Below are 27675 nucleotides of genomic sequence, written 5' to 3' on the forward strand. Positions count from 1 at the left end.
AGTAGGCCCCCTGTACAAATTTTAAAAAAATTTACAAGGAGCTGATGGCTATCAAGTGTTTTTTGAGGAGTGGGACCACCTGCTAGAAAAAGCCTGATTCCTGAGACTTGGATTAATTCATTTTGGCTAATTCAAGACCTGGAATCTTGTCTCAAGGAGCTTCTAGGAGCTGGGCCTATGAGCTTACATCGAGGATTATATAAGGTCCTGCAACCTCTCCATCCATCCAAGAACCCGTGATCAAGATTTCTAGGTCTCCTCCAACCTCTTTGCACACCTCCACAGCCTTCCTCTACTATATCAGTAGACTTCATTGTAGAATTGCCATGCTCCCAGGGACATTCAGTAATCCTGCTTGTTGTTGACATCCTAACAAAGACAGAGCACTTTGTTCCAAGCAGAACTGTTCCCAGCACACAGGAAATGACTCAGGTCTGTCTGGAAAATGTCTTCTGCTACCATGGGATAGGAGAAGGCGTTGTATTGGACTGAAGTCCCCAGTTCATCTCCTGATTCTGGTGGGAATATCTCAGACTCTTTGGCATTGAGCCCCTCACCTCTTTCACCTATCACTTGCAGACTCATGGGCAAACAGATAGGGTCAATCAAATCTTGAAGAAGTATCTTTGCTACTTCTTGAGTTACCAACAGGATGACTGCCTTCCCCTGCTGTGCTATGCCGAATTTGCATATAACAGTGAAATCCATGCCTCAGCCCAACAGAGGCCATTCTTTGCAAACTATGGCTTTCACCCCTGCCTCCACCCAGACTTGCTCATGAGTTCCCCAGTACCAGCTGCTGCAGATTTAGCCATCCACCTACACTAAGTGCACTGGGAGTTCACGGAACACTTGCAATCTGCCACGGAAACTTATAAACAACATGTGGACCAAGACAGTAGGGCTGCTCCCAATCTGTCTGTAGGGGACAAGATGTGGCTCTCTGCCCAGAACCTTAAATCGAGTCACCCATCAACCAAAGTAGACCACCAATACCTGGGCCCCTTCAAGATTGCATCATGAATGAACCCAATGGCCTTCAGGTTTACAGCTGTCTAAATCCTTGAAGATCCACCAACATTTCCACATCTCACTTATAAAGCCCTGCACCAAGAACTCATACCCAGACTGTTACTACCTGCCACGACCACCCATAACAGTCTGCAGACAGGAGGAGTACTAGGTCCACTGAATCCTCAACTCTGAGTGAGTAAGAGGAAGGATCCAATACTTGGTGGACTGGGGAGGCTCCAATCTGGATCAGTGGTCTTGAGAAGTGGTAGAGAACATAAACAAACACCCTGGACCTATTGCGAGAATTCCATCAGAGGTAACTATGGAAACTGCACCTCGAAGGCCCTAGGAGGTACCCTTTGAGGGCCGGCAGTACCGTCAGGGCCTGCAGCAGAGCCAGTCTCCGGGTAACCTAACAAGCTCAGCCGGCCTGTCATAGGCTGCTTGATTTGTTACACTGCCTGATTGGTTGGAAATGTCAATGGACCACTTCTTAAGCCCAGCAGCCCCTGCTCAGCAGCTACTCAAAGCATTCACCCATGCCTGTGACAGCTCCTGCTCCTGCGTTGCTCCCATCTTGTTCCAGCCCTGCTGCTGCCTTGGACCCAGCCTTACCCCTGCATTGCTTCACTCCAGGGAGTCTGGTTCTGACCCTTGACTCTGATTCCTAACCTCCGACTTCAGCTCTGACCCTTGGCTCAGGCACATGGTCCCTGGGCTCCAATTCCTGGTTACCATCCCCTGCTCTGAGCCCTAGGCCTGGCTCCTGCTCTGACCTTTAGGCACAAACACTCACGTCCTGGTCAGTGACACTCACAGCCCCCTCTGGTCCTAACTAATCTCAGTAAATAACTATGTCCTCTGCAAATGTTGCTATTTCATTGCTTAGCCCCTTTTCCAGTTCATTAGTAAATAATTGTCTGGCCAGTTCAAGTGGATTTCCCATCCAAACCAATTTGCTTAGACCTACATGCCCCATTTTTGAGTACTGAAGTGGGAGAGAGATCCAGCAGCAGCAGACCAAAAGAGGAGACCAAAACTGGATGGAAGCAGAAGAGCTTACTTTTCATTAATATGCAGACTACCAGAACAGATATTAAAAAGCAGCAGGAGGTAAAGAGCAACAACAATTTTTCACTGATATGGAGATATAGCACCTTGGGAGGTTGGAGCCAGATGACGGGTAACTTCATATATCATTGCCTAAATAAATACAGAAGGGAAAGCAAGGAGCCAAGAGAAGACCAAGTAGTGATGTGCAGAGGACAGCACCAACTCAGCTGTGTCTGAAGCCTCCTCAATTTCTAAATACTGTAGTCCTCTAATTACACAGATGACCTTTTGTTTAATCAGGCAGGATTGGTTCATCTTGAACATCCAGTCATTCCAAACCTGGCTTGTTTCCAGTTTTACTAGACTGGGGCTTTTCTGTTGGCTGGGAAGGCTGCCAGATTGCATGTGTGGTGGAGATCTTGCTTCAAGGTCTCCTTTTAATTCAGTACATAAAAGATACTTCTGTGCTTTCCACCCTAGGTCTATTTCTTGTTTTCTGCATTTATGTATAGCACATTTAAAAAGATGAGCAAAATATCGTGTGTGCGTGTGTGTGTGTGTGTAGGCTTCATACAATACAACTGCTAATGTAACTGATTGGTCTATGTACTAATATTTTGTTATTTTTGAGTTATTTTATCATGCTGTATTATTGAATGCTGTTATTTGGCACATAACTTACCTGCGGACAGTGTGACTGCTCGCCCCTCCACACACACGTGAGTCTAACAACAAGCCAGATCAAAGAAAACAACCAAACAAAAAGTTTGTTTTTTATAGTTTTGGCATTAGTGTTGTCAGCCTGTTCCAGTAAGTGGAGCTAGAGAGCAGGAATAAGCTTTTAGTACAGTATTGTTTCCAGACGTTAGGAGAGTATGGGCTGGGAGCAGAGATATAGACTTTCTCCTAAAATCAATGTAGGGTCTTTGGAGATGCTGGGCTTCATTTGAGATTTCAGGACAAAAAGAAATACTTGTTTGTTCTTTCATTTACATCCACTTAGCACTAATTGTTCATTGATTGCGAAATATTATCAGGGGAGCATGTTCCCAGTCTCCCCTTCACGAACAAAATCTCTCTGATGTTGCCATAAATTGATTCTGCAGAGGCATGACGGGCATGTGACGTAAGTCACATCTCCTCTTTGGTTTTTAAACTCCTGGTGTGCTCTGAAGTACATCAAATAGCGAATGCTCAACCAATGAGATCATGTCATTTGTGGTAGAGTAATTTCCTGTGGGACTTGCATGGTCAGCACCTGCAACGCATAAAGCGCTATCCTGCAAATTACAGCTGCTGAGTGCAGCTTTGCTCAGTGCACCTGGGGTTACTGAATGGTTGAAGCCTGCCTTGAGCAGATATGAAGCTGCACATGCAAACACAAAATACAAGGAGATGAGCAGGACAGAGTGCATGGGGAACCCCCACCAAGCATGAATAAATGTGGCTGCCAAATTACTCCTACGTAGTAGTATTAATTATGTGTATTCTTGTATTGTTGAAGACCTCTCCACATGGCCCAGGATCCCATTGTTCTAGGTGATGAACAAACACAAACGAAAAGATAGTCCCTGCCCCAAAGAGCTTACAGTCTAGTTATAAGACAAGAGATGGCTATGGTTAGTTGAGAGAGTACAAGGAAGCAATGAGACAATAATAGGCTGTGGTCTCAGCAAACCGGCAGTAGCAGGAGTGGAGCCTGGTGCATTCACATTACGAAAAAAAGTGTTTTTGTATTACACTTACATGGTAAAATTCTAGTGAAGACAAGACAGTTTGTAGTTTTCAAACCTGTTAGTAGGTTGACGTAAACATTTGTGGGGAGCTTAGGGTTCAATTAGTGAGTGTTAGATGTTAGAGAGCTTATTCCTTCACTCTCCCACTTCCCTGGTCCTACTCGCATGAACAGAGAGCAACAATACCCGAAGTCCAAAGGTGCAAACAATTCGATGTTTACTGGGGTGAACTTCCAGCAAGCATGATTCCAGTTTCCTTCCTTAGGGTCCCCCTTCCCAGGTCTGACACCACAGAGCCTTACGCCTGTGTCCCGGTTCCCATTTCCCCACCCCCATTCCCTGTTCCCATTTCTCCCCTTTAGCAAAACATGATTCCAATTTTCCCAGCCCCATTCCCTGTTCCCATTCCTGCCATTAGCCAAACATGATTCCAATTTCCCCACCCCCGTTCCCTGTTCCCATTTCCCCCCCCACCCACACACTTCCTGATTGACTGCAGACTATATAGTAAAACTTGAGTTCTGCTTAGCTATACCTTAACCAATCATTATCTCTGAAATTTAACTAACCAATCCTAACATATTATAACATGATTATGTAACCAATTATATCCCACCACCTTAATTAGTTTACACCCAGCAAAATTAATTATACAGCAGACAGAAACAATCACAGACCCAGAGAGATTATACAGACAAACAATAGCAAAGTGGGAACTATAATGACAAAACAATACAGAAGTGAGGATTTCACATCCCAGCTATTGATAAGTGAGTTCTTGCCAGACAGGATGCTATCAAACGAAGTTTCCTTTTACATCTTCTAGGCACTTCCCTTTCTCTGGAGGCGATAGGCATTATCAGGACAGGACTATATTCCTAACAGCCCAATAGCACCTTCTTTCAATGTAACTAGTTTGAGATGTGAGGAAGTGACCAGTCGCTTCCCAGCTTATGATTGCCTCTGCTGCTTAGCCAAAGGCCTTAGCCTAAACTCAGGGCCTCAGACTGTCACAGTAAGAGACGGACCTTACACTGGCAGACAGTGATTTTGATTCTTTCTTTTATACCTCTAGAACTAGCCATGTGATAAGAATACACCTAAATTCTTAGAGTACAGGCCTTTACAGACAGGCCTGAATATCTATATCCTAACATTAGCTAGCTAACACAAGGAGAGAACACACTTTTATTTCCTAGTAAAGACAAGGCCGACGTAAGGGACATGTAGCTAAGCACCTCATTGGAAAGCTGATTACTGCACTTAATCCCACATCTCCTCAGACATGCCCATTCTCTGTCCCTTCCTTGACAATCTTTACCTCACACTCAGTGCTGAGGATGACTGCTAGGGTTTAGCCTTATGTAGCCCCCATCCTATTCACTGGCCCAGTATGAGGTTGTTCAAGATAGGGGAAGTCTGCCTTGTCACTATTTACACACCTTTGGGAAACTGAGCCTGAGGGGCCTCTGTGTGCTGTGTGTTGTGTGTCAGTGTGTATTCACCTCAGACCAGACCCACTCAGACAAACCACTAGGAACAAGGATTTATTCTGTAAATAACCTAGAACAGGATTACAGTCCAGCAACCTCCTCTCTGCTTGCCTGCTTCCAGCTTCAGTCAGTGCTGAGACTTCCTGCTGCGTGGGCAGAGGGTGCATCCTGGCGGGAACCAGGAAGTTCTCCTCACATGCTGCAGTTTGTAGTCCACAACTTGTAATTCTCATGGCTACTGCTGAAGCACACTGGACCTTGGTCTACATTTACATTAACCCACACATAGCCACCACTCACACTCATGCTGGATTGCAACAAATGTTTTGGAGGACAGGATTAAAATTCAAAATGATCTGGACAAACTGGAGAAATGGTCTGAAGTAAATAGGATGAAATTCAATAAGGACAAATGCAAAGTACTCCACTTAGAAAGGCACAATCAGTTGTACACATCCAAAATGGTACTCCTAGGAAGGAGGACTCCAGAAAAGGGTCTGGGGGTCATAGTGGATCACAAGCTAAATATGAGTCAGTCAACAGTGCAACATTGTTGCAAAAAAGCAAACATCATTCTGGGATGTATTAGCAGGAGTGCTGCAAGCGACACAGAAGAAGTAATTCTTCTTCGCTACTCACACTGATTAGGTCTCAACTGGAGTATTATATCCAAGTCTGGGTGTTACATTTCAAGAAAGATGTGGACATATTGGAGAAAGTCCAGAGAAGAGCAACAAAAATGATTAAAGGTCTAGAAAACATAAACTATGAAGGAAGATTGAAAAAATTGGGTTTGTTTACTCTTGAGAAGAGGAGACTGGGAGAGGACGTGATAACAGTTTTCAAGTATATAGAAGTGTGTTTCAAGGAGGAGGGAGAAAAATTGTTCTCCTTAACTTGTGATAATAGGACAAGAAGCAATGGGCTTAAAATGCAGCAAGGGCGGTTTAGGATGGACATTAGGAAAAACTTCCTAACTGTCAGGGTGGTTAAGCACTGGAATAAATTGCCTAGGGAGGTTGTGGAACCTCCGTCATTGGAGATTTTTAACAGCAGGTTAGACAAACACCTGCCAGGGATGATCTAGATAATACTTAGTATTACTGCCTTGAGTGCAGTGGACCAGCCTAGATGGCCTCTCTAGGTCCCTTCCAGTCCTACAATTCTGTGATTCTATGAACATTGCCCATTCTGGTGTGTACGGTGCAGGGATCTGCAGGACCAAGACCACAGTGCCAGCTGCCTGTTATTTCTCTGATGTGGGAGGGATCCAACATGTTTATTCTATTTACATTTATTATTTTGTTGCTACAAGTCAAGATTTTCATGGCCAACATTCTTGGCCGGCACACCAGGGATCTCCACAACTAAAGGCATAAGCTACTACAGCTTGAGCCAAAGAGCCGAACCTTACTACTGGGGCTGTAGCACACTCATAACCTCTACAGATTTGGCACGGAGGAGGACCTGTGACATACACTCACCAGGGGATCACACTGTTGCCTAAAGTTAGGCTCCTAAATCTATAGTCAGGTGTTTTTGAAAAGTTTACCTCTAATAAATAATGGCCTCTTTTCAAAAGTGCTGAGTGTCCAATATCTCTTAGTGAAGCCAATGGGAGCTGCTGGGTGCTCAACCCTTTTGAAAATCAGACAACTTATTTAGGTTCCTATCTATGGATTTTAGGAACCTAATGCTTAGCTCTATTTCTTGGATTCAAATGCTGCACTGGTGTGTGCAATGTCCGTGTGCAGCAGCCAGGTTGTCAGCCTCCATTTCTGTAATGGCAGTTTATAATTAAGTGTGTTTCTCATGCAGGCCATTTTTCTTGGGGCACAATCAGTTTCAGGCATGATCGCTTTTCAGAAATTAATTGCTACACGAGCTTGGAAGCATTTGGAATGACTGATCACCCGGAACTTCAGAATTTATGGAGATGGAGTCCAACCACATCTGAATTCTCCACTTATGCGAACCTGGCATGAAGGGTCTTTAACTGCAATATCAGTTAAACTATAATAAAACACAAAATGGACTTAGCGTGGTCCATGATTGCCGGAAGTTTGAAAACCACTGGTCTATGAGCCAGATGTATTCAAACAAGACATGCTGAGAGGTCGAGACAAAGGTGTTACGTTGTAGGGAGGGGGGTTGTTTGTAAAAGTAGGGGTGGGCTATTGTTTGTGGGGAGGGTGGAAGCAGTGTGTCTTTAGGAGTGATCTGAATGAGGGAGGGTGAGGGTTAGAGCACTGGGTGTGAGAGGTGAATCCATGCAGAATGGGCAGCATGAAAGAGGGCATCGAGCAGAGACCTCAAGTCTCGCACCAGAGCTGTGAGACTCTTGCATTTGAACCCTGTCTTCTATACTCAGGCTTACCTCTTGAAATCTCATTGAGCAGAGACTAGGTCCGCAAGCAGGAGCTCCTGGGCCGGGTTGCAACACCACTCATATTTGGCCCAGCCACACCTGTATCATGCCAGCAGGTAAGGGGCTCTGCTGTTACTGCCTCCCCATTGGTGGGGGGCCTGGCCAGAATCCGATTGGCTCTCAGCTCCTAAACCATCAGCCAATGAGGAGGCAGGAAGTGGAGCGGTGTGGCATGGAAGCAGAGCAGTATGGGACAGCAACAGCTTGACAATAAGACTGGGCCTCTCAGAGACCTGTCTCAATCTTTAAAAAATGTGTTTCCAGGCTGCAACTCTGCGTATTCTGTGACATCATAGCAGCATTCAGAAAACTCCACATGCCACGACTGCACCAACCTGAGACGTCTGCACAGAGATGGAAATGGGAGACGCAGACAAACATGGTGGAAGGTGGCTATGTTGGGCAGCATGACATGGAGGATGATGGGAAAACTCTTGGATCCCGATTCTTAAAATAAGCCCGGGTGGACTTGTGCAGGGTTGTCAGGGCAGGGATGAGAAATTTAAGCTTTACACAGCTGGCAAGGGAGAGCCAGTGAAGATGGGAGCAAATGGGGGGAGATCCTCACACAGACCTCTGGCCCCTTTATGGTATGTAAAGTTTGGCAGTTGCAAATAGCCCTTTGTCTGGGTGAAGATTCCCTCAGCACAGGGACTGTGAGGACTGCCGTACGGGTGTCGTCTGAGGACCCCTCGCAAAGCCCTGGGTATGGGCCATGCAGGGGCCTGAGGGATCAGATCAGAGTTTCGGGGCAGGGCCTCAGCACTCAGTACCGTGGAGATTCCTGGGCAGTGCTGTCCAATGTCTATCACAACCTGGTGACACTGCTATAAGTTACACAGCCTGTCTAGGGGTTATGCTGGGGACCCACGTCCCCACCCCCCAGCTAGTGCTTAAAGTGCAATAGGTGGCAGTGGGTCCCTGACCCAGGAAATAAAATAACTAAAGAGTGAACTGAGGGGTGCTCATTTTGCGTAACCCCGGGGGGAAATCCCCTCTGACTGGTTTCCCCTCTGGCATGCCTCCCGGGGAAGAGCAGGGGATCTGAGCTGATCCAGGAAGCAGGCAGAGCTCAGGTCCCCTCTCCTGGGGAGCTGACACCATTCTGACAGAAAGGGAGAAGGAAGCAGAACGAGCTCCCAGCTCAGGGTAGCTCTGCTCCTGCATCCCTCCTACCTTTCTGTGATCAATTGGGCAGCAACTCTATTCCCTCTTAGCAACATGCAGGCTGGGAAAGGGAGAAGAGAACTACGCTGCCATCCCCCAAGTTTGGGAGAGGGCCAAGGGGGTGAAAAACCCCAGAAAGATCAGAGATGAGGCAGGGTGGGGGGGCAGAATTAATTGCTGGGCAGGGGGACTGGCAGAAGTTAGCTCCTTCCATACTTCTTGCAGACCACTTTAAGCATTGCATGCAGCCCTTGGAGCAGCCAAGTGTTGGATAGGCACAAAGGTGGCTTGAAGCCATCTTAGCTCCTTCTCTCCTTGGTCTGTGGCTTCTGTGCTGAGTGTCTTCAAGCAGCAGTTCTCAGACTCTGGGTCTTGACCCTGTTTTAATGGGGTTGCCAGGGCCAGCATTAAACCCAGGGCTGAAGCTGAAGGCTGAGGGCTTCAGCGCTGGGTGGTGGGGCATGGGCTTCGGTTTAAGACCTGCTGCCACACTCGGGCTTCAGCTTTAGCCCCATTGCCTAGGGCCATAGTGCTCAGAATATGGCTTCAGCCCCATGGCAAGGGAGGGAGGGGTCATGTAGTAATTTTTGTTGTCAAAAGGGGGCACAGTGCAGTGAAGTTTGAGAACAGCTGTCTTAGAGCATAGGGGCTATTTATCTAGCTGAGGGACGTATATGGCCCCCATCACCATAGTATCTGAGTGTCTCACAATATTTTGATGTATTTATCCTCACAACACCCTGTGGAGGTAGCAAAGTGCTATTATCTTCATTTTACCAACGGGGAACTGCGGCACAGGGAGGCTAAACTACTTGCCCATGATCACACAGGAAGTCTATAGTAGAGCAGAGAACTGAACCAGGCTTGCCCAAAGTCCTGTTCCAGTGCCCTAGTCCTGGAGTGACCTTATTCTCCTAAAAAAGTAAAGGAGTACTAGTGGCACCTTAGAGACTAACCAATTTATTTGAGCATAAGCTTTCGTGAGCTACAGCTCACTTCATCGGATGCATTCAGTGGAAAATACAGTGGGGAGATTTATATACACACAGAACATGAAAAAATGGGTGTTACCATACACACTGTAAGGAGAGTGATCACTTAAGATGAGCTATTACCAGCAGGAGGGGGGCGGGCGGGGGGAGAAAACCTTTTGTAGTGATAATCAAGGTGGGCCATTTCCAGCAGTAATAGCTGGTAATAGCTCATCTTAAGTGATCACTCTCCTTACAGTGTGTATGATAACACCCATTTTTTCATGTTCTGTGTGTATATAAATCTCCTCACTGTATTTTCCACTGAATGCATCCGATGAAGTGAGCTGTAGCTCACAAAAGCTTATGCTCAAATAAATTGGTTAGTCTCTAAGGTGCCACTAGTACTCCTGTTCTTTTTGCGAATGCAGACTAACATGGCTGCTACTCTGAAACCCTTATTCTCCTAGAATCTCACTGTGGTCTGAATCTCACAGGCTCAGCACAAAATCTCACTGAACAATGGTGCTGTGCTCTGAACAATGGGTGAGGAAGGTAACTGTGGCAGCTGCACACAGGGAGGTCTGGAAGAGAGTATTGTGGGAATCAGGGAGGCTACAGGAACTGAGACAGGAGTTAACTAGTGCATGGATGTGTTAAGCCATTTCATTCTGTGAAATTTATGTGCCTGCTCAGTTACAATGAAAGTGTCTCAATTAGCATCACTGTTTATAGTTGAAGCTATTGCCATTAGGAAGGAACGGCTGTAGGAAGGTGAGAGTTGGTTATTCAAAGACCTGTATGGGGCTTACCAAGAGTGGGAGTAGAGGAGCTAAAATCCATGCATGTTTGGAAGTTGTGTCCAGATTCAGAAGGACACAGCTGCCAGAAAATGTTTTGGGAGGGAAGCACGTACTGAACTGCACAGGTGACTGAAAGGTCAGTTTGGCTCTGTAATTAAATTTTGTAAATTTAGGAAGAATGAGCATTGCCCCTGAGGCATGTCACATATGGTACCTCACCCTCATATCTATATCATCAATGTTCCCAGCAGTATCTGGCTTTCTCATAACCTCCATCTGAAGGCTTAGTTCTTGTCTTGCTTCTGTATTAAGACACATCATGATCTGACATTAATAAGATAAACAGGAAAGATACCTACCCATTACTTCAAGCATGAGAAGCCAACTGGTGGGTTTGCATCTGGGTTTTCTGCCCATCTAAGTAGAATCTTTCTGGGAAATGGGCAGCTTGACAGACATGAAACTAGATGCTTCCCTTTCCCTTCTGCCCAATGATGAGTATCCTGAACAATAAAGTGAACAGCTGGCAAATATGGCTGTATAAGAACATAGGATTCACCATACAGATACACCATGGTCCATCAAGCCCAGTATTCTTCCTTCTGAATTGGCCAATCCAAAACATTCCAGAGGAAGCCAAGACAAACCAACAAACAAAAACAACGCCCAAATTAAACCAGAAGACACCTGATAGACTGTGCAGTGCTGTACATGGGCTGAAGAATTCCTTCCTGCCCCCTATGGTGATCAGGTGACTTGAAGCATGAGGGTTGATAGGCTGATTGCCCCATCTAACTGTAGATATACTTATAGGTCTTGAAAGTATCTGGCTCGAGACCTCTGGTAATAGTGCCCTACACAGGCTGGTTACACACTGTATGAAGGAATGGGAAGATGTAAGGAGTCTGGCGCAAAATGCTGTAGGCAGGTTGAACAATAAAGTACCAAAACTTGTGAAGTCTGCTGTTTGATCAGCAAATCTGCAAAGCATCCAGCTCAGTAGTGAGGCAGCATTGTTATACTATTTGTATAACACCAGGAGAGTTCATAGCTATTTACTGACAGACAAGAGACAAGAGTATAGGTCCTCAGCCCTGCTCTGACTCACAAAGTGGCTACAAAGCCGGTGGATATAAGCCCCAGGGATGTCCCTGCCAAGGAGCTACTGGAATAACTCTTACACCCCTCCCACTTTGCACTCCCCATCCCCCAGAGCAGGGTGTGTTCCTAGGAGAAGGGAACACAACTGAAACAAAAACCAGCTACCAAACAGAGGAATGGCCATCTCTGTGTAAGTCAGAACAGCCCTTCTGTAACTTATGCCAGGGAGCAGCCTAGTCTTCTTGCTTTTATTCATACTTCTATGCATCAGTTTAAAGCCCTTAAAGTCTGTAACTGACTTCAAACAAATGGATTTTAGCCAATTTACTCTGCAATAAGAGTGTCCACACAAAGACTTGCACCAAAATAACCAAATCAATTTTAAATCACACCTTTTGTTATTTTGGTGCCAGTCTGTACGTAGACCACCCCTCGCAAAGTGCAGTAAGGGCTTGCCTACATAGAGACAGTCAAGCAAGTTAATCAAAATTAACTAAAGATGTGAATTTAAAGTGGATTACTTAAACCACATTAAACCCCTCTGTCAATGCTCTTATTCCGAATTAAAATTCCAGATTTCGTCAGCGCATTTTAGCAGATTCTCACAATTTTCACAGAGCAATTTTACTCCATGTGGTGCTAATTCCCTTGGAAAGTAGCAGTTGTCAATAATAAGATCTTCTACACTTTCCACAGTATGCATCTGATGAAGTGAGCTGTAGCTCACGAAAGCTTATGCTCAAATAAATTGGTTAGTCTCTAAGGTGCCACAAGTACTCCTTTTCTTTTAACTTCTATTTTGTAAATGCTGCATTCAAATAGGATTATCACCAATCCCTCCTCCTTTCCTCTGAGGAGGAGGGGAAGGGAAAGAAAAGCTGGCATTTATTTAGGGGAGAGAAATTCCTGGTTCTATATTTCACAGCAGGCACATTCAAGAGTCAGGATGGTCTTTCTACAACTGCTCCTTTCTAATGGATTGTCTAGTATCTTGTCTAGACATGCAGCTATTCCAGAATAGCTATTTCTGAATCACACATTTTATACTGGTAAAAGGAGTTCTTCACTAGGAGGCTTGCTGGTATAACTATACCAGCAAATCCTGACTAGGGTAGACAAGACCATAGTCCCTCTTATAGCTGTTATAGCTGAGCTCTCCTTATAGGGAGGTTTTCTCGTGGTAGAATTTATCATTCACTATAGACTAAATCTTAGAGTCACCAATGATTCAAGGACTGGGATGTGCCAAGGACAGAAAAGTTTGTGGCTTTGTGGAAACTACGACTGCACACTGGGGCTGAGTATGATGGAAGTAGAGTTGTAGCCATCCAACCTCAAGCAGAAGTGCACGGAATCAGAACGGACCGCAGGGGTCATCTCGTCTGACCCTCTGCCCAGATGCAGGATTTGTTGTGTCTAAACTAGGGATCGGCAACCTTTGGCACGCGGTCCATCAGGGAAATCCATTGATGGGCCGGGACGGCTTGTTTACCTGCAGCATCTGCAGATTCGGCCAATTGTAGCTCCCACTGGCCATGGTTCACTGTTCCATGCCAATGGGGGCTGTGGGAAGCACCATGGGCCGAGGGATGTGCTGGCCTCTGCTTCCCGCAGCCCCCATTGGTCTGGAAGGCGAACCATGGCCAGTGGTAGCTACGATCAGCCAAACGTGCAGAGGCTGCAGGTAAACAAACCGTCCCAGCCCGCCAGCAGATTTCCCTGATGGGCTGCGTGCCAAAGGTTGCTGATCCCTGGTCTAAACCATCCAACAGAGCTGGCTATTCAGCTCTTTTTGAAAACCTCCTGTGAAGGAGCTTCCACCACCTCTCTTACGCTCAAATAAATTGGTTAGTCTCTAAGGTGCCACAAGTACTCCTTTTCTTTTTGCGAATACAGACTAACACGGCTGTTACTCTGAAACCTGTCACCACCTCTCTAGGCAGTCTACTGTTCTTACAGTTAGGTCCTACTGTTCTTACAGTTAGGAAGTTTTTCCAGAGATTTAATCTAAATCTGCTATGCTGGAGTTTGAACCCATTGCCTCGTGTCCTGCTCGCTGTGGTGAGAGAGAACAACTTTTCTCTGTCTTTTTTATGGCAGCCTTTCAAGTATCTGAAGACCACTATCATGTCCCCCCTTAGTCTCCTCTTTTCCAAACTAAACGCACCCAGTTCCTTAACCTTTGCTCAGATGCTTGCATTCCATCCCTTTGATTATCTTTGTCACTCACCTCTGGATCCTTTCCAGTTTCTCTATATCCTTTCTATACATTGGTGACCAAAACTGGACACAATGCTCCAGCTCAGGCCTAACCAACACCAAGTAGATCAGTACTACCATGCTACCCACCATGACTAGCATGCTATTCCTCTGTTAATGTAACCTAAAATTACATTTGCTTTTTTTGCAACAGCATCACATAGCTGACTCATATTGAGGTTATGATCTATCAGAACTCCCAGATCTTTCTCAGCAGTGCTGCTGCCAAGCCAGTTTTCCTCCATCTGTATTTGTGTACTTCGTTTCCTTCACAAAGTGTAGCACTTTACATTTGTCTTTGTTGAATTTCATTTTGTTGTCTATAGCCCAGTTCTCTAGTTTATCAAGAGCCCTCTGAATTTTAGTTTTATCCTCCAAAGTGGTAGCACCCCCCCACCAGCAGCTTGGTGTCATCTTCAAACTTGATCAGTCCTGATGTCCTTGCTTTGACGAAAGCTCCCCTTGAAGCCAGAGTAAGTCCTAACCAAGTAAAGATTCCAGAAATGGGTCCAAGGCATAGGACACATATTTACTTATTACAGGATATACAACTACTTTCAAATACTTCCCTCAATATGGTGTTAGGGTGCTGTCACAGAACATGCCTGCACTGTTGCACCCCCTGCTGACCTAGTGTGGCACTTAGGCAATCCCTGACTCAGTTTCCCTTCTTTCACGATTCCTTAGGAACACTAGACAGTGCAAAAGGGTGTAAGACAAAAACTCCTCTGCTGAGGTTCTATTTTTTAAAATACAATAAATTTGAAAATAAAGTCTCTCTCTTTGGGTTTAGAAATTGCACATCCCTCTTTCATGGGACCTGTGTTCTCTGGGACCACCTTTCCCATAGGAGAGCATCTTTCTCTGTGATCACCTCCCTGCAACTGAGCCCAGATGCTCTAGCTAGATGGGCTCATTTCCCTTAAATTAGCTGGATTTATGCAGGAAATAGCCCGACTTGATTATGTAAAGAGTTGTCACTTTGGATGGGCTAGCACCAGCAGGAGAGTGAATTTGTGTGGGGGGGTGGAGGGTGAGAAAACCTGGATTTGTGCTGGAAATGGCCCACCTGATGATCACTTTAGATAAGCTATTACCAGCAGGACAGTGGGGTGGGAGGAGGTATTGTTTCATATTCTCTGTGTATATATAAAGTCTGCTGCAGTTTCCACGGTATGCATCTGATGAAGTGAGCTGTAGCTCACGAAAGCTCATGCTCAAATAAATTGGTTAGTCTCTAAGGTGCCACAAGTACTCCTTTTCTTTTTGTGAATACAGACTAACACGGCTGTTACTCTGAAACCTTAAATTAGCTTGTCACAAGTAGCCTGGGGCCAGAAGTCCCATCACAGGTGCCTTGCTCTATCACCTTCCACTGGCAATAATTCACTAAACCATCTCCCATCAGCAATAATAAACCCATCTACCTGCCTAACAAGAAGGTGAACAAGCGACTTGCAAACACAAATTTGTATGTTATAATTGTTTAATCACCTTGATGCCAAGTTACATTCAAATTACATTGATAGCCACAATTTCCCTACAGTTCTGCTAGCCTGCTTGTTTCAACGGGGCATTCAGAAGGGAGGGCATTTTGAATGAGAAGCACTTTGATTCAGTGGTGAAGGAGTAAATGAATACCAGGCTGCTAAACCTTTCAGTCAGGCAGCTTCATAGACACATAGATTATGTGATCATCCAGTCTGACCTCCTGTGTAACACAGGCCGTAGTACTTCCCTGAATTAATTCTCGTTTGAACTTGAGCAGATCTTTTAGAAAAACATCCAATGTTGATTTTAAAAATGCCAATGAAGGAGAATACACCCTCACCCTTGATAAGCTGGTCCAATGGCTAATTAGCCATCTACATGGTAAGAACCAGAGCTACTCTATAGTGGAGCTATGGGATTCCTTTGCACCGAGCTATCACCTCTCATCTTCCAATTGGCATGATGACAAATGGAAGCTACGGTATACTGTCTTCTGAGGAAAGCAAATCTTTATTATAAAAACAATTAGGGCTGTCAAGCGATTAAAAAAATTAATCGTAATGGATCACGCTGTTAAACTGTAATAGAATACCATTTATTTAAATATATTTGGGTGTTTTCTACATTTTCAAATGTGTTGATTTCAATTACAACACAGAATACAAAGTGTACAGGGATCACTTTATATTTATTTTTATTACAAATATTTGCACTGTAAAAAACAAAAGAAATAGTATTTTTCAATTCACCTAATACAAGTATTGTAGTGCAATCTCTTTATCATGAAAGTTGAACGTAGGAATGTAGAATTATGTACAAACAATAACTGCATTTAAAAATAAAACAATGTAAAACTTTACAGCCTACAAATCCTCTCAGGCCTACTTCTTGTTCAGCCACTCTCTTAGACAAACAAGTTTGTTTACATTTGCAGGAGATAATTCTGCCCACAAAAAATTCTTGTTTACAATGTCACCTGAAAGTGAGAACAGGCATTCACATGGCACTGTTATAGCCAGTGTTTCAAGATATTTACATGCCAAATGAGCTAAATATTCATATGTCCTTTCATGCTTCAACCAGCCTTCCAGAGGACATGCATCCATGCTGATGACGGATTCTGCTTGATAACAATCCAAAGCAGTGCAGACTGATGCATGCTCATTTTCATCACCTGAGTCAGATGCCACCACCAGAAGGTTGATTTTCTTTTTTGGTGGTTCGGGTTCTGTAATTTCCACATCAGAATGTTGCTCTTTTAGGACATCTGAAAACATGCTCCACACCTTGTCCCTCTCAGATTTTGGAAGGCACTTCAGATTCTTAAATCTTGGGTTGAGTGCTGTAGCTATCTTTAGAGATTTCGCATTGGTACCTTCTTTGTGTTTTGTCAAATCTGCAGTGAAAGTGTTCTTAAAATGAACAACATGTGCTGGATCATCATCCTAGACTGCTATAACATGAAATATTTGGCAGAATGTGGGTGAAACAGAGCAGGAGTCATACAATTCTCCACGAAGAAGTTCAGTCGCAAATTTAATTAATGCATTATTTTTTGAACGAGCATCATCAGCATGGAAGCATGTCCTCTGGAATGGTGGCCAAATCATGAAGGGGCATATGATTGTTTAGCATATCTGGCACGTAAATAATTGCAATGCTGACTACAAAAGTGCCATGCAAATGCCTGTTCTCACTTTCAGGTGACATTGTATGTTGGTATATGGTAGGGTTAAGTAAAGACCTGGGAAGCTGCTGGTGTGCTGACGTAGCATTAAGGAATAAAGGCACAGGCAGACAGTATTCCTCCATTTGATAAATAAGTTGCCATCCTTTTCCCTTCCCTGTTGCTTTTTAAGAATTGATAAGCATTGCAGCTACATAAGGAATGTAGCTGTCTAAAGAATACCCTTTGTGTAAAAAGTGTTATCTCCCTCTCCCTTTGCCAGCTACATAAATGAGCCCTGGGTCATGGCCCCTTCCTCCCTCCCCTGAGAACTGCTGATTAAGGGAACTTTTAGCAACAAATTACTGCAAAGAAATGTATTTTCAAGGTAAAGATGTGTGTATAATGTGCATAATGGTGTTATCATAACCATACAGCTAAGGGTAGCCTAGAATTCCTCCTTACTTGTAAGGGGTTAAGAAGCTCAAATAACCTGGTTGGCACCTGACCAAAAGGACCAATGGGGAAAGAAGATACTTTCAAATCTTGTGGGGGAGGCTTTGTTTTGTGTGTTCTCTTGGGAAGCAGAGAAGCATCAGGTCAGAAAACTCCTTCTCCTATAAACCATCCTAAAAGTCTCTCATATTACAAAAATTGTAAGTAAAAGCCAGGCAAGGCATGTTAGATTATCTTTTGTTCTGCTTGTGAATTTTTCCTTTGCTGGAGGGAGGCTTATACCTATTTTTTGTAACTTTGAAACTAAACCTAGAGGAAGTTCTGCTGTGTTTTTTAATCTTTTGTTACCCTGTAAAGTTATTTTCCATCCTGATTTTACAGAGGTGATTTTTTACCTTTTTTTAAATAAAATCCTTCTTTTAAGAATCTGACTGGTTTCTCTATTGTCCTAAGACCCAGGGGTTTGGGTCTGTAATCACTTTGTAACCAATTGGTTAGGATATTATTCTCAAGACTCACCAGAAAAGGGGGTGTAAGGGCTTGGGGGGATATTTTGGGGGAATAGGAACTCAAAGCAGTCCTTTCCCTGATTCTTTGTTAAATCACTTGGTGGTGGCAGCGTACCTTCCAAGGGCAAAGAATTTGTGCCTTGAGGAAGTTTTAACCTAAGCTGGTAGAAATAAGCTAAGGGGGTCTTTCATGCGGGTCCCCACATCTGTAACCTAGAGTTCAGAGTGGGGAGGGAACCCTGACAACTGTAATCAGTCAATAAGGATGGGTATTATCATAGTATGGGTGTTTCTATTACTTAATAAGGGCTTTGGGGGTGTTGTAGCAGATATAGGCACTTACTCTTTTTATCTAGGTTAGTATGTATGCTGTAACTAATCCATTGCTTACTCGACAATTGGGTCAAGGGGAACAAGCACTGCAATAAAGAAGCCCATCTACTCAATCCGCCTCTGGGTCCTCCTGCTCCTTCTCCAACATTGTAAATAAGAAATGGGCAGCATTATCTCCCGTAAATGTAAACAAACTTGTTTGTCTTAGCGATTGGCTGAACAAGAAGTAGGACTGACTGCACTAAAAGTTTTACATTGTTTTGTTTTTGAGTGCAGTAATGTAACAAAAAAAATCTACATTTGTAAGTTGCACTTTCACAATAAAGACATTGCACTACAGTACTTGTATAAGGTGAATTGGAAAATGCTATTTCTTTTGGTTATCATTTTTACAGTGCAAATATGTGTAATCAAAAATAATAATAGAAAGTGAGCACTGTACACTTTGTATTCTGTGTTGTAATTGAAATCAATATATTTGAAAATGTAGAAAAACATCCAAAAATACTTTTAAAATTCAATTGGTATTCGATTCTTTAACAGTGCAATTAAAACTGCGATTAATCACGATTCATTTTTTAAATCACAATTACTTTTTTGAGTTAATCACGTGAGTTAACTGTGATTAATCAACAGCCCTAAAAACAACATACATTTTTATGAAGAGAATTGTAGGAAACATTTCCATGGCTGTTCACGGGGGCATCGCAACACAAATGATCCATACATCTATTGCCTGGACAACTCATAATCTGTGATGAATTGAGTGCCAGGATGCTGGTGCTGGAAGATTGCACAGAAAAACATTGGGTCAGAATGAACCACATGGGCCTGAGGGAAGCTATGTGAGAGGAGCCATTCAAACCTCAGAGAAGGTCAGGTGACAGCATCATGGCCACCTTCTTCCCTAAGAGAAAAGCAGCATTAAGTTAAGGCCAGGGCAGCCCCCAGGAACCACAGTAGCAGAAAATCATCAAGAGATGCACTGAGTCATTTAGTATTGGCACTGTAGTGTGTAACAGGGTGGCTTGCCCTTAAGGGCTGGAGGGCCTAGGCTAGCCAACCCTGATTATGAAGGAGCCACACCTGGGTTGAATCAAGTGGTCCCATTACAGGAGCAGCAGGAAGCTGCAGTGAAGGGGGATGTGAGAGCTTCTGAGATGGCCAGAGGCAGAAGGCTGGCAGTGAACCCTGAAGGACAGAGCCTAAGACCAGCAGGGTAATGGCTATGCTGTTGTTTTCAATTTTGGTTTCCTGTGTTAGGAAAATGACCAATGAATAAAAGCCTGGCTGGAAGGGCCTGGAGACTGTTTGTTTGGTGGGAATGCAATGGCAGAGCTCTGGAGAAGGGAGAAATTGTTAGCAGGGCACCCCTGGCCACGAGAGGGTGCATGGGAGGAAGCTGACCCTACTACTAAGTTTCTTAGTGCCACCGTGCAAGGGTAGTTAGGTCATTGCGTCAGACCCCAGAAATCAAAGGAAAGATACCCAAGGTGAAATAGAGCACTGTGTTTTTAAGTCACTGGCTTCCCGCAGCTGCCTGCTTTGATCAGTTTTTACAAAAGTGAAGCAAGATTTCCCTCAGCTTGGCTTCAGAAAGAGAGAGAGTCCCCTGCCAAATCCAGCAGGCTCACTTCAGTCAGACAATTCAGCTAAAACTCCCTACCGAGAGGTGTCATCCCCTGGCAAGGGACATTTGGTTTCCCCACACCACCAATTTTGCCGCCCCAAGCAGTCGCCGCTGAATTGCCACTGCCGCAATAGCTGGTGCCTGGAGCCAGCCCTGCCACCTGGTCAGGGGCTCAGTCTTGTGCCTCCTGGCTCTATTGTCTCCCCAGTTCAAAAAAAAAGTTCCCAGGTGTGGACAAACCTATCATTTCCATGTCCCCTGAGCCCCAGGGTTAGGCCTGGTCTGGGGGTCTCCCTTCTCATCTCCCTAGGCTGTGAGGACAGGGAGAAGCACATTCTTCAGGGGTGACTGCAGCCACTCTCCCAGTCACTTCACAGCCTCTGCCCAGGATTGGATCTGGGAGCCACCAGCTTTGTGGCCTGCTTGAGCTGGGAAGCATAGGAGACAAGAAACTTCCTCCTTTCTTCTAGAAGACCCCCAAATTACTTCCTCTTCCTCCTTAAACTCCAGATTAGCCCACTGAGGGTTAGCAGACTCTCCAGGATGGAGCAGTTCCTCTCTCTGGTTCCCTTTGCACAGAATGAACCCCTTTCCTGCCTGAAAGGTTAGGGAGGTCATAAAGGCACCAGTCAAAGATCAGGGCCCGATTACACAAGAAAATATAGGTTTCAGAGAGGCAGCCCTGTATTCGCAAAAAGAAAAGGAGTACTTGTGACACCTTAGAGACTAACAGATTTATTTGAGCATAAGCTTTCGTGAGCTACAGCTCACTTCATCGGATGCATTCAGTGGAAAATACAGTGGGGAGATTTATATACATAGAGAACATGAAACAATGTGTGTTACCGTACACACTGTAACCAGAGTTCTCTATGTATATAAATTTCCCCACTGTATTTTCCACTGAATGCATCCGATGAAGTGAGCTGTAGCTCACGAAAGCTTATGCTCAAATAAATTGATTAGTCTCTAAGGTGCCACAAGTACAAGAAAATATAGCAATCAAAGAGTAAAATAACAGTGAATTTCCTGGTCTCCTTTTTCTGAGTCAGTCCTGTGCACTTTGAGGCTACCCTGATAGGCTTCAAGCCAGTCACTAGCTCTCCTCTCCAGCCTGAGCCAGCTGTCAAAAATAAAAAGGGAGGGGGGAAATGTCTGTTGTGGAAAATGTGTCCCTTTTGTTCCATCAAAACAGTTCAAAATTCCAGTTCTGTGCAGCAGACATTATGGAGAGTGAACTAAGGTGAGAGCTGGACCCCAAAGATACCTGTAAATATTTTATGATTCAAGGTTTTCAATGATGACGTCGAAACCTGTGCCTTGGGGTAAACAACAAAACAAGACACTAGGAAAGAAAATAACGAGAGATGTAGGTTTTCTCTTTGTGTATGGAAAATGTAACAGTCTGTTTGGTGAGTCTCTGCCTAAAGTTTCTTAGTGACAGTCTTAAGAAAATCATGAACAGGAAACAACTTCAGACTATTGGGTGGGTGTGTGTGTGTGTGTGTGTGTGTGTCTATATAGATAGATACACACACACACAAAGCATCACACACATGGGAATTGCTCTGCTTGCTTGCTTACAACTCTGGCTTTTCTGCATATGGTAATTAAAGCAAGACAAGGAAGCTCTTAGGTGGTAGAGCACACAATGTTCTGACCTGTTAGCTCAGATAACACGTTGGTGACTGCGTGGTCTTTACCAAACCACAGGGAAGCAAAGAACAGGCTGTTTTCAGACACTGCTGCTGGCACTTTTAGTAAGATGCTTTTTAGCAAACCAGCCACAGAACTGTGCAACTCTCTCAAGTGTTTTGCACACACTCTATTGTCTTTCACTTCTGGGAGCAGGGTACCCTCACTTTCTCACAGCTTGGGCTTATCGTGAAGTTAGATACCCACAGGCCTGAGTCCCTATTAAGCAAAACACGTTTATGCCGTTCTGGCAGTACAAAGGGACCTTAAAGTGAATATATCCAGCCCCTCCCACTCCCCACGAGACTACCCACAATGCACAGTGCTTCCTCAGCTGGTGCAGCACTGGTACAAGGACTCTATGCTGGCCCTGTTCTTAGTTCTTACGGTAGAGGATGTGGATTAAGTGCACTCACTATTCTTACTCTTTGGTTCCCAGGGCTCCTCAGGGGCCATAAAAATCAGAGCAGCCTTGACGCTGCTCTGACTTACACTGGGGAATAGGCAGGACCCTGCATTATCCCAGAACATGGGGAACACAAAGGTGGCTTGAAGCAGGAAGGAAGTAACTGAGAATCAGTACTTCAGTCTCAGGTTCAGAAGGCTTGGGGGTCAGGGTCTGAATCACCAGCAGAATTGCTACTGCTGAAGACAAATGTAGGGAATAAAAGACCACGTAGCTGCATGGGATATTTTCTCTTCCCTAAAATGTACCAGTTTGCACCATTAGACATATAACTCAAGTACATGTTGGAGCTATGCATTATCTGCACATAATTTGCAAGTATTATTGCAAGCACTTAAGCCACTCTGCTCACATGGGCAGGCTACCTCATCTCCACAGTGATATGCACAAAACTTTGGCAGACTTTTTCCCCATACAGATGCAGTGTCCATAAGCTAGAGCTGGAACCTGGAAGAGGGTCAACTGTGAAACCAAAATGGTGGAAGAAATTGAAATGGAGAAACATTTTCCACTCCAAAATCCAAACCACAAGGGAGCCCAAGAAAGACAATTCCTTGCATTATCAGCCCCAGGATAAAAATTCTCCATTAAAAAGCAGTGAAGAAAAATAGCATATATATCTGGAAGTAAGAAGGATGGGGTCCAGAGATGGCATCATGCTATGGAGCGACCTGCTAGCGACTCAGGGACAGACAATAATGACAAGTGGCTACAAGAGATAAAACTGCAAAAACCCTGTCAAGCCTTATTCTGGGCACATGCCTGATGTTCTGTATCTATTTCTCACAGAGACCTGCTGCTTCTGTCTCTTTCACGCATTGGCAACACTTGTATAGCTTGTCATGCCAATAAAGTACTATGGATGGAAATAAAAGGAGTTTCTCTCTCTCTCTCTCTCTCTCACACACACACACTTTCCCTTCACTGATCTAGCTGCAGCATCAGCACTGAGAAAGAAGACATGGGGGTTCTATTCTATTACTGCAGGACGTGAATAAATATCATTGATTTCAATAGGAGTTATTTATATCCTGCAGTGGGAGAATAGGGCCCTGGTATCTCTCTCAGCTCACTGTTTGTTCCTCTGTAGTTTGATCTCTACAGTAATAGCAGGGCTGTTGATGCTGCCAATTTCCTTTGTTGTGGTTGTTGTTGCTTTCATTGAATCAATCACTGGCCATTAGGAAAAAAACCTTCCCTTTGGCCTATTATTCCATTAGTGTCCACTATGGTATTTCTTGCCCCCTTCCTCTGAAGCATCTGGTGCTGGCCACTGTCAGGATACTGGACCTTGGCGCTGATGCAGCATGGCAGTTGCTATGTTACGATGTATTTGTAAAGTTTCGTTGTAAATGCCCGTAGAGCTCACTGGTGGGAGCATGCTATAAACTGAAAAAACAAGATTGATAAATAGATACATATACTGTGAAATATGTTCCAAAATCTTGTGCTATTGCTCTGTTCGCGAGCATGCTTCCATCCCTGCAGCTGACGTATTGTATTTACATGCCATGATCTCATATGCCTCCCAGGTTTTCAGCTGGTTTGAATTTCGGAGGGCCTCATATTCCATTAGCTTTTCCTTTTGGCCTCAGTTTGCAAGCCTTTGTAAATGACTTTGGTGAGCTTGTTTGGGCAATTTCAAAGCTTGCAACCAAGTCACGGCATCTCTCATGTTTTGAGGCTATTTAAAAGAGATAAGAAAGGCTAGCTGGACAAGAATCTGTTCTGTGTGCTTTCAGATTGTGTAATGTGTTTGTCAATACTCAGATGAAAGTCGATCTGCTACATAATTTTCATTTGATTTCTTTCAGTCGCTGTTAGATTATCTTCACACCCATTCAGCCAGAAGATGTGGTTTAATGATCTTGTAATCTTCCAATACTTTCCCTCCCTGATACCGCATATCCAGTTCTGGGGTTTGACTCTGCCCTTCATCCTTCCAAGGTAAATAAATAAATTGAGTACCAAGCAGTTTACTGTGTGTGTGAATTCTGCAGATGGGATCTTAAAAACGGAGGATCTGGGTACATTAAAGATCTCTTCACTGTACATAAAAGCAGAGGATTGTCTTAGCATCGTTGGTCAAAAAGTCTGTGAAGTGTACCATCCCCGCATGGCTACATCTCACCGGGGGTTGTACTTCAGCGATGGTCTAGGCACACACTTTTGTTATTGTGCGCTGCACGAGAAGAATTCTTATGCTTGAGAAGATCTCATGTGAGAATATGAGCTATATCCTAAATGATTCAGAAACGGAAAATCTCAATAGATGCCTGTTCTTTTCTCTCCTATGAACTGAGGGGGAGGGGTGTTTTCTAGCGTGGAGTGAATTATTTATGGAGAATAATTTATTCAAGAAATTGTGCCTTTTTTCTGTTCATAAACAGGTTGCTACATTCTCCTATCCCCTCATTATTCAGAATGATGGGTACATTTCTTTATCTATTCATTCTTGAGCTGCATCATATTTTAAATAGGTTGTTGCATATATTCACAGTTTTTAATTTGACATTAGTGCTGCATTGGTTTGTTACAAAAGTCATGTGATATTTTTTCTGCCTTTTGATTGGATTCCTTATGTAATTGACCAAGCCACTGTGAATAGCAGAACTGCACTAGGAACATAGAATTGTGGCTTCCCCTGCTAGACCACTAGTTCATCTAGGCTGGACTGGTATCCTGCATTCAGATATGGCCATACAACTCCAGTGCATCAGAAGAAAGCATTATTCCCCAGATGTTCATTGCTCTACATTTCTTCTTCCCTCCTGCAGTGATCAGCTAACATCCTGAAAGGGGAGATTTAATTATCCACACCATCATCTTAAACTGCACAGCTTCTAATTTGCTAATCATAGCCATTAATGATGGATTGAAAAGAGGCCTGAATAATTTAAGGCCCACTTCTGCCACTCTTACTCACATCGAGTAGTACCTTGGCCTGTGATTACTCCCATTGAGTGGGATGATTCACAGGTTGGATACTCCTCCCCGGGTGTAAGGATAGCAGACTTGGGCCTTAAATTATCCAGCCTCCTTTTCAATTCATCTTTATCACTCAATTTATTTTCTACCAAAGAGAGGAAATCAAAGTTTTTATTAATGTTTCCATTTTAATCCAAGAAAAAAAATGGACGTTTAACTTGCTGAGGTAGCTGTTCAAACCATGGACTGTGCTGGCCCACAGCCAAGCCAGCAGCTTAGCTTGTAATAAGAATTAAAGAAAGAAAGATTGAATTAAAGAAGAAGACTAATCAAGGAGCTAGTTCTCTGAAGTCAGAAAGCTTTATTTCCTCATTTCCACACTGTGTAAGGCTCTAGCTGTGTACAGCATGTGAGCAGGTAAGTGTGGAGTATTTAGGTCTGTGTAACAGATCGCAGCACTAATGGTCTCCCCAAGACTGGTTTTATTGGTCACGCTGCTGGGTGAAATACATCCCTTTGCAGAGGGCTGGTAACAGTCTTATGCACCAGTCAGGTCCCAAGCAAGTCCTCAAAATGGGGTTTAAATGGGACTTCAGCGATATCTGCCCCTCTGCATTTCACCCTGCCATGGCTTTGTTGCTGTGTGGTGCCAGGAGGAGCTCTAGAAAGGAACGGTCACTCTGACCTCTCTGAGTCACAATTTCCTCAGCCCCCTGTTTTATACAAGCTGAAGATCGGGATAGCAATTTACCAGGAAGAGCAGACTGCCCCCCACGCGCTTGCGTTCATGGCTGGTGGGGGGGAGGCCTGGATTTACATATCCCCTGCTCCCACCCTGCCCGCTTGCTTGCAGGAGGCAGTATCGGGTACACAGGCCCTGCTCTCCTCCCCGCTCCAGGTAGATCCTGAGCAGCCATGCAGGGAGCTGGGGTTACTTTAAACTCTCCTTTTCACAGGCATGGCCACATATGTCACTGTCACAATCTGGCCCTATGGGTTTGCAGCTGGCACCAATGCCATTGACTGCTGCAGTCCAAGAGTGAGTTCAGAGCACTGTCTAGTGCTCAGCATAATGAGGCCCCGATCCCTACTGAGGGCTCTGGGAGCTATCATACTGTTAATATTTACCTCCCTATCATGAGCCTCCTACGGTCCTCTAGTCAGAAGCCTGACTTGATGAGAGCTGGTCAGTCCCTGTGGAGATGGATGGGGGTTGGGGCAGAGAAGATGTGTGATTTCTAAGCCTGAAAGCCTGCACAATCAATAACTTTAGCAGATAGCCCTGTGGCAGGTCACAGAGTGACTGCTTGTCCAAGGAGGAAGTGAGTAAAAGAAAGCAAGAGATAATGAATGGCAACCAGTGACACTTTAGGGGATTCACAAGGAGCCCCCTTCACTGCAGCCATGGTTAGAATTGCAATTACTTCTATGCAAAATCAAATCTGGCAGCCCTGTGGTAGGTAGGAGTCTTGGATCTAGTGAGCACAGCTTATTTGTTCTGTGTCTGGTATTTTGGAGGAGGTAAACTCAGTAAGGAGAGCTTCTTCCCCCTGCCCGCCACATCTTTATTGTGAAAACAGCTGCAGCATTGCTAGAAAACAGGCACAAAATGTTCCACTATAGCTGCATCCCTAGAGAGCCTTCAACAGCCCATGTGCCTGCCCCAATTAGTTATTATCTACTGCTCCCTTCCTATCTCTTACAAGTACTAGTTGGTGTCACTTGAAGCTCTAGCCCCTTTGGAATCTGCATTCCCCAAGAGTTCATTTATCTTGTGAATAGCATACGTCTCACTCCACCCTTTGCCAAACACCCACCACTTTCTATCCATACAAGTTTTCCTGGGTTCCGGCAGAGGTGACTAAGTGTGTGTGAGACCCATATTCTGTTTGTAATATTGCATCACATCATCTTTGACTGGCCAAGAGACTGTATGCTTTCTTCTCAGATACAAACCTTACTGTGGTCATGCATGACTCAGTTTTCTCATGGCGCTGCCTTTCAAAGAGCAACTGCGGAAGACCAGTCAGAGGGTTCAGCGAATGCAGAGGACAACTGCCTGCCTTTTGACCAGGGCAGACTGGCAGGAGTGTCCTACCCAGAGATAGTCACAATATTTTCATCTAAAAGTGCTTTTCAATGAGAAGCGCCTTTCGAAAGATAGGAAGATTTTTCACAAAGTTTGTATTTATTAATTGTTTACATTTTTCATTTAAATTAAACCCCAAAAAAATCCCTCCACTCAAAACAGATATTTTCCCCCTCTTCCACTTTGTCCAGATGAAAAATTGAAAATCTCCCCCAACCCCAAAATCCCAAGTTTTCATTTCCTAAAAAAAAAAAAAGTGTGGAAAATTACTACCATTATTTTGACCAGCCCTGTTATTACCCCCATGGTCCACACACTTCATGGGCTGCTCTTTTGCTTCCAGACAGGACTTGAATTGGACTTATGCACAGTGGTATGACATACGGG

The sequence above is a fragment of the Caretta caretta genome, chromosome 2 (assembly GCF_965140235.1).
Source record: "Caretta caretta isolate rCarCar2 chromosome 2, rCarCar1.hap1, whole genome shotgun sequence".
NCBI lineage: Eukaryota > Metazoa > Chordata > Testudines > Cheloniidae > Caretta > Caretta caretta.